The 14,268-nt window shown below is 37.9% G+C and overlaps 1 pseudogene; it reads left to right on the top strand.

Annotated features, from left to right (window-relative positions):
* LOC148129287 (vomeronasal type-2 receptor 26-like) overlaps positions 1–10,683 on the top strand; it is a 31,778-nt pseudogene extending 21,095 nt beyond the window's left edge.
* The last annotated feature ends 3,585 nt before the right edge of the window (positions 10,684–14,268 follow it).

The raw sequence follows: 14,268 nt of genomic DNA, 5'->3' as shown, positions 1-14,268 counted from the left end.
AACATGATAACAGGAAGGCTTCATCTTAATTATGACATAGGTGGCCAGCATTTATTTGACACTGACTGATCTTAGATTGTATTTAGGGAAAATAACAGGAATTAAGCATAAATAGTGAAAAATTAGAGCAAATGAAGAAATGTTTGTGCCTTATGAATGATTAACTAGAGATGGGGAAATGGATGGAGAAAGAAATAAGTTGTGTAAATGCAAATTTAAAATGTCATGCTAATATGCAATCTGTTGTGAGGAATACATGGTGTTTCTTGGGGAGTAGAGGGGGTGGCTTGATTTAACCTATGGTTAAGAAGGGAGAAAAACTATAAGCTAAATATAATCAGTCCATGATTAGAACAGCCTGTAGCAAAGGTGGTATTCAGCAGGTTCTGACCAGTTCTGGAGAACCGGTAGTGGAAATTTTGAGCAGTTTGGAGAATTGGTGGTAACCTTCCCCCAGGAGTGGGGAGGGAATGGAGATTTTACAGTATCCTTTCCCTGCCATGCTCACCAAGTCATGCCATACCCACAGAACCAGTAGTAAAAAACTTACTACCACCACTGGCCTGTAGGTGGTGTAAATTAATTAAATGTCTCTTTTTAAAGAAAGTAAAAAGTACTATGTTCTCCACATCTTGCTATGGAAAGGAAAATTAGATATATTAGAAGAAACATAAAAGTCAGTTGAATGCAGTGAGAATTGAATAGGTAAGAATTATGTCTTATAATAACATGAAAGGATGAAGAAAGGAGGAATGCATTTGGAATTAATTGAAAAATAGCACATTTTGAACTGTATATCATGGTCAAACATCAGCATTTGACCACAGGAAATGTTCTATGACACTTTAGTTTACATCATAAAATGCATTGTGATAATTTTTATGTCATAAAACATTTTATAAAATTTGCCAAATATTAATACCACCAGACTCTTAGGTTTCTGGATGCATTCTGCAAGTTAGTTCATTTGAGTCACCTTGGTTCAAAAGTTTTGCCCTATGATGCACTATTTCACTCAGGCTACAGACACCAGAGTTTTACTACTATATAGATAGTAATGATGTAAACATGAGTTAGCTATTTTTCCTTTTATTCCCCCCTCTTATTTCATATCTTTAACTTCCTTGACTTACTGCTTGTCCGTTTTCTCTTTTCTGTAAGCATAGATTCTCCACAAAGGAAATGGTGTAATCTATGGATTAGACCAGGTTGGCACTTACATAGTTAACTACAAAGGCAGTCTAATCTTTTTTTTTTTTAAACAAGTTTTATTAATTTCAAAAACAAACAAATCATCATCAACCATTACATATTTGAACCTTTTTCCATTATAAATTTTACAAGTCAGATAAAACCTTATCTTATACAATACAATTCTATTTTAAACCATTTCTAAATGAGCATAAAAACATCTCTTGTCCTCTATTTCTTTCTGACTTGATTATCGTCATTCTCTTTCTGTGTTTCTAAAAGGTTTCACCAATACTTCTCAAAAACATAAACAGACACAAACAAACATATAAAGAATCTTTTAGTAAAGTAACTTGGCCCCGGTACCTCTCTTTATATGGGCTTTAATTATATTCATGCTCATCTTAGAAATCATTACCTATTTTGTTTACCATTCTGTATCTTCTATATATACTTCTCCACACATTTCACTCTTCATAATTCTATCTTATTCAATCCATCTTAATTTAAATCATTATATTTGTATCTTTTGCCCATCCTTTATTATCCTCTATCTCATTCCTTATAATGAAAAAAAAAAAAGAATTTCTCCTGAAATCTCTAATCAGAGTATGATGCCTTTCTATCCTCTCCTAAATATTAGATTAACATTTAAAATGACACCTAATATCCAATCTGATTCTGCTGGGTACATTCTATCTATTAAATTTTACTTTTAATAACAATAAAAACAGAGTAATAAATCGGAAATGTTTAAATACATAGTATCCTCCTAAATACGTAGTTAAATAATAAATCTAAATAATAAATCTTATAGCATTCTCATTGCCTTTCCCTTCAATATTTTATTACATTTTAAAAATCAATCATTATTAAACATTTCAACATTTTAATTTCTTATTAATTCTTAAGCCATTCTAATTTTCTATTTCTAATACAAATATTACAATACCGTCTTATGTACCTTGCAAAATCTTTTTTAAAGAAAATTTATACTTTACCCTTTATCCCTGAAAAGATTCCTCTTTTCCCATCCAATTTTAAAACTTTGTGGCTTTTCTCCGCCTTTCCCTTTTTTTTTCTTCCCCCACCAGATCTTCCTACCCCCTTCTTCTAACCTCTGTCTTGCTGGCATCCCTTCTCTGTTGTATTCCTTTTTCTCTTGTTTGCTATCATTGTATTTATTTTGCATCATATTTTTCTCTTTCTTAAATGTTTTTTTAGATCTTAAGTCCTTCATTTTCCTCGCTTTCTTCCTTCCTTCTTCCTTAGATAAATTTTGGGATTCATTAAAGATGGTGTCTTCGTCTTCTTCTTGCTGTTGTTCCATCTGTCGCATTGTCTGTTCATAGTTAACCAGCGCCATTTCTAAAAATAGAAAAGCTTTTTCCATACCATCTTTACAGGCTGCTTTTGTTTGCTCATATTCATCCCTCAGTTCCTCAAGGGAGAAAGCCATTATAAATCTTTTCTTGTCTTTTTCCCTCTTTCTTCTTACTCCAACCAAAATATTCCAAAAGAAAAGTAAGACAATCCCAAAGTCCACAATCCTCAATCAATCAAAGCCAAGCCAAAATTTCCACTTTCTCTTCCAGGGGTAGTATCAGACAAAGGAAAAAAGAAAATCCAAATCTGTGTTTTAAAGCCTTATTAAAATTTTATTTCTGTCTCCAAATCCTTAAGGCATCTCCTCCAACAAAATCCAACCAGATAAATATCTTTTTTTGTCCTCTCCCTTCCGACTTATCCCATAAAGCTAGTTTTACCTGAAAAAAAAAAACAGGTTTCTCAATATCCGTTTGTTAATTCCGTCGGGAGGGAGAGTAAACTTAACTTTCAGCACCTCAGAATTGCCGCTTACTTTCTCTTGTGGAAAGAATCATCCAAAAAGCCATCACTTCCAGGAATTAAATTAAATATATCTCAGAGTCCTGGATCGACCAAGAAGACTTTCACTTTTAAAAACTTTCTCCTCTTCCTCCTGCGCATACTTGCCCAGCTGCCAGCTTCTTTGTGGCGGCCATTACGGACCGCCGCTACGCCGTCTTGGTAAAAGGAGGTTCTGCCATCCAGGGAGGGGGTCTGCAACACCCCCAAACCCTTTTCCGGATCCCCCCTACCTTCAGCTGCCCCTGCAGGGCAGCCTTGCTCTGCACCCTTTCGGATCGGAGCCCCAAAAGCAGCTAGCGCGGCAGGGATCGCGCAGCTTCGCGAATCCCTACCACTCGCAAAGCCGACAAACCGGAAATCCCAAAGGCAGTCTAATCTTGATGGTTTAATGTAACCTACAGATTTGACTAGAAAGTTGAAAACAAAATATCAGGAGAAAATATTCCCAAATTACTTCCATATTGTGAGTTAGGAAACAACATAGTCATGTTTGTGAAGTCAACAAGTTTGAAAGCACCTTTATCTTAAGCTTCTTATCATTCACAATTAGTTGTCAATATCAGCATCTCTATTCACTCAAGATTTCACTGAACTGATGCTATCAGTATTACAGTCCCATTTTTGCTGCCTTGATTTGATTTCATGTCTATAAATGTTGTCATTCTAAGCTATAGAATGACACTTGTTTGAGATGGTTTGAATTTTTGGTCCTTCAGTATTCATTAGTCTCTTTTGTTGTTGAGTGGAAAGCAGAATAAATTTGTAACTAAATACCATTTGAATAAATAAATTTGTTGGAGAGGATGAAAACAACATTTTAGACATACAGGAGCCTGGGATGAGTATATGAATTGTAATTTCATATTAACTGAAATACTGAAATATTTCACTCAATAATTAGGACAGAATTTAAGTCAGCATGAAAACCTGACATATCTTCATAACTTCTTGTTCATATCCGTAATCCTAAAATGTAAAGGTGATGAAGTGAAATATAAAATGACTGATATGTTACAAACTATCCTAAATTGAATATATCTATTTGTATCTTACTTTAATGTTTATTCCAAAGCACAAAGAAGACAGAGAATACAATAGATTGTATCTGAAAAGAGCGCCATTCCTCAGTAAACGCTCAATTCAAAAGTACTCGGTGATTTCCGATTCCTCCCATTCTTGACTAGCATGCCAGAAAAGAGCTCATTCCTCGGAAAGCGCTAAATTCAAAAGTGCTCAACGATCTGCGATTCGACCCATCTTACTAGAAGGTAAGGCGGTGGGGATCGCCAGTACCGGAGGCTCTATGATCATCCTTGCAGTGCGGTGAGACGGTGAGATTCATCCCATCCTTGCAGGGCGGTGAGCACTGGGAGCTGTGAGTCTGTCTTCAGAAGTTTGCAGCCAGGGTGTGAAGCAGACTGCTTCCCCTGCTGCCCCCACTTCCCTCTTCCCTCTTCTCTCTTCACCAAATTGCTAATCCGGACTCCATCTTTTAAAAGGACAGTAACTTTGGACTCCCAATAAGTAGGGAAGTATTGTTATAACTGAACTCCTGTGAAGATTGGAAGCAATTTTATTTCCTGTGATAGAAGCAGAAGTATATTGAAGCCAGGAGTGATAGAAGCAGAAGTATATTGAAGCCAGGAGTGAATGCTCAATACAAATCTGAGTCTACACAGTAAAAATATAAACTGTTCGAATTGCCAGTGCAAGACGTGCCTCTTTCTCTTAAAAGCAACAAACTTTGAAAGTGTATTTAGTTAACTAGAGGGGCCCAGAAATCTCATTCATCAAGGGAAAACAAAAACAAAAAGTTTCCTGTTGCCTCCCTGTGAATTGTTCAGTTTGTCTCTGCTGAATCAAAGTCTGCTTGCAAAAAGGAGAGAAGAATAGTTGGTTTCCTCTGTTCTTAGAAGTGAAGCCCTTTCCTTCACTCGGATAAAAACCCTTTGAACATCGTGTTACAACCTTTTGTTTACAGAGTAATAGCAATCTGCTATTACAAAGAGCAATAAATTCCTCTCATTCAGTCAACTACAGCTGCTAGTAAAACAATTAACCCTTTCCTTGCAGACTCTTAATACTACCGCATTACTTTAATCAAACACTGATTAATTCATTACCTCAAAACTTACAACTTTTCTACCTCATCACCTATATCAACGATTACATAATCAATTTCTATAAAATATTTTATTAATGGTTTAATTGATTTATTGTTTTAATTGATTAGTGTGATTAGAGTGTTTAGTGCAAATAGTATGATTACTGACTAGTTTATAAGATCAAGATTTATGTAATTTAATTGAATAGTAAAATCAATGATTTAGTGAATTTAAATGAACAGTGTGATTAATGATTAGTGTAATTAATTGATTAGTGATTAGAGTAATTAATTGATTAGGCTGATTGTTGCTCAGGAATATTATCTGACTAGAGAGATTACTGCAATTGATTGTTTGATGTGATATTGGCTATATAGATTACCCAAAATTGTTCCTTTAATTAATTCAATCAACGTACTATCTTAACAAACCTACCATGCCAAAAAGAAAATCCAACGCCAAACCACAACCTAAAGAGAAGATAATCCCCACCAATGAACCACAAGACTCCTGCACATGCCTTAAATGCTACAAAAATCTAAAGGATAATGAAAACTCCATCAAATGTTCTCTGTGTAAAAATACGCTCATCATGACTGCTTGGGATTACCTGAGCAAATGATTCAATACCTAGAATCATCCAATGAGTTTCCATATCTCTGCAAATCATGCAGACCCAAACTGGATCTGTCTAAAAGAGTTGATACCATTGAAACCATTGAAACATCCCTTAACACCATAGTAGCATCCCTGGACGCCGTAAAAGAAAGAATATCCAACCTTGAAAAAAAAGACACAACGCAAAAAAACCTGAACATCCAATAGCTACAAACCACATCTCTACCCAACAACCACAACCCAATCCAAAACCCAATCCACAAATAAACACAACCCAGACAAATATTGATATCCCAATCCTCATCAGAGAAGCCGCTTGAGCGTGAACGGAAACGCCCAAACGCCATCTTATTTGGTCTAGAGGACATCAATGACAATGATGACATCACAACTGTCCGAAACATCATCAGTGATTATCAAGCATCAACCATCTCCGCTGATGAAATACTTGACATTTCCGCATTGGCCGAGAGCTCAAAAACAGAGACGGCTCTGTGGCCCCACGCTTGTGCAGGGTCATTTGCAAAAATGAATCAAGCAAACGTAAATTCATTTACACTATAAATTCACTCGCCGAAACCAACACCAACCATAAGAACCTCCGTTGTCGCCCTGACCTAACCATACAGCAACGTGCCCGCTCCCGTGTACTCCGCACTGAACTCAAAAACATCTAGACAATGGAGAAAAGGACCTGTACATTGACTACCATGCTGACTGTATCAAAAGTAAACCACACAACCCGCAACTCAGCTTTAACCCTCAACCACAACCCTACCTCAACCGATCCACCATCACCCAAGACTAGGCATGCACGCCCTAACTACCTCAATTCCAACTACGACTGGCCTTAAATGCAAACTACTCAATGCAAGAAGCCTCATGAATAAAATACCTGAATTTTTCCTCCTACTAAATATGGCTAAATTCGACATTATATTTGTCTGTGAAACATGGCTCAATGCATCTCTCCCTGACTCCATTACCACAGTAAGAGACTATCATGTTTACCGATCAGATCGTGAAATTTGTAGAGGAGGTGGTGTTGCTATCTTCTATAAAAAGTCCTTACATCTAAAAAATATCCAAGTTACCCAGGAGCTTGCTCTTCCTGAGACCATCATCTGTGAACTATCCTTAAATATCACAATTCGATTCTTACTATGTTACAGAGCACCTGATTATGACATCGAACATGTAAACAAGCTAAATACATTACTAACATGGGCTGCATCCTGCCCATACCCTTTTATCTTTCTTGGTGATTTCAATCTACCTCATATTGACTGGACCATAAATGAATGTACAACTGAAATCATACACACAACCTTCTACAATGCTATTACAAATCTGGGACTGGAACAACTAGTAACCAACAACACTAGACTAAACAACTGCCTCGATCTCATCTTCTGCAATAGTTTGAATTTAATTTACGGAATACAAACTAAAGAACCCTTTTCCAGCAGTGACCACAATATGATTGACTTTTGTCTCAACATACGCCCACACAAAAACCACCACAATGATGTAATCCCCAATTGTAACTTCAAAAAGGCAACTATGATCTTATAGACAACGATCTCTCATCCCTTGATTGGCAATCTCTATTCACTGGATGCAATACTGTTGAAGACCATTACAACATATTTTTACTTGAAGTCAAAAGAGTCATCAAACTATATGTACCAACAACAACTCCCAAAACAAAACAAAAAGCAGATTACCCATAACAATAAGGAAACTTCAATCCAAAAAGAGATCACTCTGGCGGAAAAACAAATCTGGTCACGTTGCCAATTTCAAAAGCCGATACAAAAATTTATGCCACCAGATAAAGACCGAATGCACCAATTATCACATTAAACAAGAGGAAAACCTTCTAAGCACCAATTCCACCCGTGCTTTTTACAATTTTGTAAACAACAAACTAAAAGACTCAAGGTCTATCCCACCCTTGATAGGACCTGATGGTAAAGACTGCAACGACAACACCACTAAAGCCAACATCTTTAACACATTCTTCAGCTCAGTATTTGTAAACAGCAATGGATCATGCCCGGTATTTCCTAGCCGTACCACAGATAACAACAATGATCTAATACATATCGATTTTACAGAAGACAATGTTGAAAAAGCACTACGCAATCTAAAACCATCTCTATCTATTGGACCGGATGGAATATGTGCCTACTTCTTAAAAAAGCTATCCACTGCCATAGCCAAACCTCTAAGCATAATCTTTGAAAAATCTTTCAGGACCAGCTCCTTGCCTAACCTATGGTCACAAGCCACAGTCATCCCCATCTTCAAAAAGGGAGACCCAAGCCTAGTTGAAAATTACAGACCAATCTCCTTATGCTGCGTCACCTGTAAAGTCATGGAATCAATTATTAACCAATCCATCATCCTCCACTTAGAGACAAACAACCTACTCTCCAATAAACAATTTGGTTTCAGAAAAAAACTATCCTGTAATCTGCAACTCTTACACTGCAAAAACATATGGACAACACAACTCGACCAGGGCAAAGCAATAGACGCAATCTACATAGACTTCTGTAAAGCCTTCGATTCAGTGGTACACGACAAACTACTCCTAAAAATAAAATCCTATGGTATCTCTGGACAACTGAATAACTGGATAGAAGCATTCCTGGCAAACAGACAACAAATGGTCAAAATTGGGAGCGTCCTATCAAATTCTGTACTTGTCAATAGTGGTGTCCCCCAAGGCAGTGTTCTAGGACCAACTCTCTTCATACTCTACATAAATGACCTCTGTGATCATATTAAGAGCAATTGCGTTCTTTTCGCTGATGATGTAAAGCTGTTCAATACCACAGACAATACTGCTACCTTTCAAAAAGATCTTGACTATGTATCAGAATGGTCAAACAAATGGCAACTTCAAATCTCAACAAATAAATGCTCTGTCTTACATATTGGCAAAAAAAATCAGAAAATAAAATACAAGCTGAATAGTCAAGATCTTGTTGATGACCCAAGCTCTGTAAAGGACCTTGGAATACTCACCTCTAATGATCTAAGTGCAACTACATAGCCAAAAAGGCATTAAGAGTTGTTAACCTAATCCTACGTAGCTTTTTCTCTGGTAATATTACACTACTAACCAGAGCATACAAAACATTTGCTAGACCAATACTCGAATACAGTTCATCAGTCTGGAACTCACATTACGTATCTGATATTAGCACAATTGAGAAAGTCCAGAAATATTTCACAAGAAGAGTTCTCCACTCCTCTACTCGTTGTAGAATACCTTATGCCACCAGACTTGAAATTCTAGAACTAGAAAACCTTGAATTACGCCGTCTTCGGTCTGATTTAAGCATGGTATATAAAATCATATATTGCAATGTCCTACCTGTCAATGAATACTTCAGCTTCAACCATAACAACACAAGAGCACACAATAGATACAAACTCAAAGTTAACCGCACCAAACTTGATTGCAGGAAATACGACTTCAGCAATAGAGTGGTCAATGTCTGGAATACTCTACCCGACTCTGTAGTTTCTTCCCCAAACCCCAAAAACTTTAACCTTAGACTGTCTCCTATTGACCTCACCCCATTCCTAAGAGGTCTGTAGGGGCGTGCATAAGCGCACCAACGTGCCTACCGTCCCTGTCCTATTGTTTCTCTTATTCCTCTTTTATTTTTCTTATATGTACCCATTTCATGTATTCACAACTGTGTATACACTTATACTTATTATCTTGTAAACAATTGGCAAATCAAATAAATAAAAATAAATAAATAAATAGATTGCAAATAAATAAAGAAAAAGCAAGATCTGAGTCGGATATGAAATATTTTGACTGAGCTTCAGCTTGGGATGGCTGCAAACGTTTTTTAATTTCACTACATTTTTATGATGTTAAATTGGAGAGAAGAAGGCAATTGTAGGTTGTAAATGTAAGAAAAATAACTAGCATTATAGAAAAGTGTTTGATCTTGTAGATATTTTTAAATTTCCTTATTATGAATGTAATTATGTTGTCCCTTAGGTCAACTATTGTTTATATATTCCACTAGTGAATGATATAAGCCATCCATCTTTCTTATACCGCATGGTACCTAATGAAGCACATCAATATACTGGGATAGTCCAGCTATTGCTGCATTTTCAATGGAAATGGGTTGGGATCCTGGCCATTTATGATGATAAAGGAGAAACGTTTGTGTAGATCTTGGAGAAAAGTTTTTCTGATAATAGGATCTGCACTGCCTTCTCTGAACGAATGCCCCTCCAAAGCAACATTTTAGGTGTGGTTAATTTCAATGATATGTTTAGAGAAATGGCCCTGTTGCTGAGTAAAGCACATGTCAATATCTGTGTTATAAGTGCTGATGCTCACATGATGTTAGATTTGCATATAGTACTCAATCTTGCCGAATCAGACATGATGCTGCCTGTACAGAAGGTATGGGTGATGACAGCTCATTGGGATTTTTCAGTGGAGCCCTTTTAAAAAAAATTAAATATGCACATTTTCCATGGTGCCTTGTCCTTTGCAAGTCACACCTCAGAGATGTCAGCATTTCAGCATTTACTTCTCTTCTAAGACCCCCATTCTCTTACAGATCATTTTATCAGAGTCTTCTGGGAACAAGCATTTAAATGTTCATTTCCAGCTTCTGCAACAGACAAGGAGAACCATGGAAGCTGTACTGGCAATGAGAGTATAGAAAGCCTTCCGCGGCCTTTTTTTGAAATGAGCATGACTAGTCAGAGCTACAGTGTTTATAATGCTGTCTATGCTGTGGTGCTTGCTTTGCATGCCTTTTATTCATCCAGAAGTAAACATGGAGCTGTGTTGATGAAAGATCACCCAAGGACTTCAAAATTATAGTATTTTCAAGTAATATCTCATCTAGGAGGCAGATTAACTTTGGTGCATCAGTGTTGTTAATATTGTCTTCATTTAAATAAGAAGAGTTCTTCTTCTCTATACAATTAACCAGTAGAACACCTTGCCTTCAGAAGTTGTGGGTGCTTCATCACTGGAGGTTTTTAAGAAGAGACTGGACAGTCACCTGTCTGTAATGGTATAGGTTCTCCTGTTCGAGCAAGGGCTGGACTAGAAGACCTCCAAGGTCCCTTCACGGTCTATTCTGTTTGATAATGCTTTACTCCACATTTCCAAAGGAGATGCAGAGAGGAAATGAATCACTGTAGTTGTTAAATCAGCTACATGATCATTAAGTAAATCTAGCTTCTCCCATTAACTTTGTCATAAAAAGCTGGCTGGGAAGATCACAAGTGAAGCTCTCAGTCTTTCTATTTTGGATGGATAACGTAAGATATGATGAACGAATGATTCCCTGCTGCCAAATGTAGTTATCACATGACTCCAGGACACTGCAACTGTTGTAACTACATACCAGGTGCCAAACACCCAAATTCTGATCACTTGACTGGGTGGATGCTGCAACAATCTTAAGTCGAGAGTCACAAGGAGAAAGTCATCATATAAATTTAATTCCATAGTAGTACTCTTTCCCAGACAGATAGTAAACCTTAGCCTTTAGTTTAAATACTTGAATTCCCATCGGTGGCACAGGTATACCAGGATATTTCTGGGCAAAAGAGCATTTAGTCCGTTCATTTGAGATACATTTTCTTTTCTTTTTTTGTATATTTTTTAATTTTTTTTCTTATTTACAAACATATCATTGTGTAATCAGTGTGGTACCAGGATATCTTACATTTTAAAACAAATATGACAATATTGTTCATATTTAATACAATTGATAATCTTATAAATTTTCATATTAATGCACATATATTTTTCATTGTGCACCATTTCAGTATCTTATTTTTATGTCAACTTCCATATTCTAAATATGCCTCTTTTTCTACGGATAGAATATTCTTAATCATATTTGTTGTCAGACTGTGCTCCTTCTAGATCCCAAGAAAGAAATACTCAGACTCCATGGTGTAGAGCAGAATTTATCTTTTACTGGAAAATGAATGGTAGCAAACAGAATCAATTCCGAAACTAAAATATTGGCGGGTAAAATGCATATACAAGGGATAGAATTGCTCCCCCCCCTCCAGAGATCAAATGATTCTTCCAATTAAAACTTCTGAATAGGATCATGTGGTCATCTCTAGGTGATGATGAGGCTACTGTCAGTGACCTTGACATATTTTGATAAAAGTTCGCAGTTGCGCATATAAGAGGACAGAGGTTAGTGAGAAATGGAAAGTTACAACAAAGAATCCCCCCTCCCTTTCCTTACCCAGCAAAAGAATGCAAAACACCTCCTGCCTTCTTCCTTCAAGATTCCCCCCTCCCACCGTTTCATGACAGCCGAAAGAGAAGTAAAAAGCATAGCAACAAATGAACCATAATTAGGAGCGGATATATCTTGATAGGTAGGGATGGGTATCTCTTGAGGCTGACATTCGGACCCCCTAGAAGAAGGACATTAGTCCCTGTAAGAGAAAAACAATTATGTATTAACATTGGCATACATTCCTAGGGTTTATCAGGGTATTTGGCATAAAACTTTTTTAGCAAATCAGGGGCCCTAATGTCCTTTTCATTAACCCATTCAGCTTGGGAAAGAGGAAAATGTTTCCACGCTACAAGATATTGGACACGACCCCTCCATTTCCTAGAATCTAGAATTTCTTTAATCTCGAAATGTTGTTCCCCCTCGATTAACAGGGGTACGGGTGGATCAGACTGGGTCGGCCGCAAAGTACTGGTATGTTCTGGTTTCAACAAACTAACATGGAAAACAGGATGAATACGACGAAGAGTCTTTGGTAAAGTCAGTTGAACAGTCACCGGATTTACAATCCTCTCGATGGGAAAAGGTCCCACGTACTTAGGACCCAATTTCTTCGACTTCTGTGTAGTGTGCAAAAATCTGGTCGAGAGGAAAACTTTATCGCCCACCTTATACATCATTTGTGGGGCTCGCTTCCTGTCAGCAAATTTTTTATGAGATTGGTGTGCCTCGTCCAGAGCTTTACGAACGACCGGCCAATTTTGTTGAAGCTTAGATATCCAATCGTCCAACGATTGGATAGTGGGATTTTCCCGAGGCAGTTCAGGTATGGGCACAAAATCTTGTCCCGTGGCTACTTTGAAAGGGGTAAATCCCGTACTACTGTGTACAGAATTATTATACGCCACCTCCGCAAAAGGCAGTAAATCCACCCAATTATCTTGCTGATAGTTTATATAACATCTGAGGTACTGTTCTAACACCCCGTTTGTCCTCTCACAGGCCCCATTTGTTTGGGGATGATGGGCGGAGCTTAGGCTCTGGGCGGAGCCTATCAATTTCAAGAATTCTCCAGAAGTTCGAGGTAAATTGGACCCCCCGATCAGAAACTACACGCTCAGGAACGCCATGCAACCTGTAGACATGTATAATGAACATTCTGGCCAATGATTTCGCTGAAGGAATCTTAGAGCAAGGGATGAAATGAGCTTGTTTGGAAAACAAATCAGTCACTACCCAAATGACAGTATGTCCAACACTCTCGGGTAGATCTACTATAAAGTCCATGGAAATTTCCTTCCAAGGTGCCGTTGGCCTGGCCACATTCTGCAACAAACCTGGTGGTTTACCAGGCGGCCTTTTCGCTGAAGCACAAACTGGACAGCTCGCTACATAAGTCTCAATGTCCTTTTTCAGCGAAGGCCACCAGAATTGTCGTTTCACCAAATGTAGAGTCTTCACAAACCCAAAATGACCAGCCGCTTTAGAATCATGAGTTTGTTGTAAAACTTGGCTTCTTAGGATTTGGGGTACATACAATTTTGCACCTATCCAGGCTAGACCATTTCGAATAGTGCAATTATTCGTATTTGCTAGGAACCACTCATCTGTTTTCAAAGCCTCTTTAAATCGTTCCATCAGGTCAGTGGACAGATCCCTCTCCTGGTCTCTTTTTTGTGCTCTGGTAATTACAGGAGCAGCCAGCTGTGTAGTGGACACGATTGGTCTTACCACTTCTTTTCGGATACTGTTGTATTGAGGCATTCTAGACAAAGCATCCGCCATAAAATTTTTTCCCCCTGGGATATACTTCAACGAGAAATTGAATCGCTTGAAAAACTGAGCCCACCTAACCTGCTTAGGAGATAGCTTTCGAGGAGTCTTTAAAGCTTCCAGATTTTTATGGTCCGTCCATACCTCAAAAGGATGCTTCGCTCCTTCCAAAAATTGTCTCCAGGTTAGAAGAGCCCAACGAACTGCAAAAGCTTCCTTCTCCCAGACGGCCCATCTCCTTTCAGTGTCAGTCAATTTTCGGGAGGTATAAGCACACGGCTGTAGCGTCCCCTTCTCATTTAATTGAAGTAGAACCGCCCCACCGCCACATCGCTTGCATCAGCTTGGATCACGAAAGGGGCATCCATGTCGGGGTGTTTCAATACTGGTTCTGCAGCAAAAAGTCTTTTTAACTTTTC

The sequence above is a fragment of the Notechis scutatus genome, chromosome Z (assembly GCF_049901735.1).
Source record: "Notechis scutatus isolate UNSWTSFEM ecotype Mainland chromosome Z, rNotScu1.2, whole genome shotgun sequence".
NCBI classification, from domain to species: domain Eukaryota; kingdom Metazoa; phylum Chordata; class Lepidosauria; order Squamata; family Elapidae; genus Notechis; species Notechis scutatus.
This window is presented reverse-complemented; position numbering and strand designations above follow the sequence as displayed.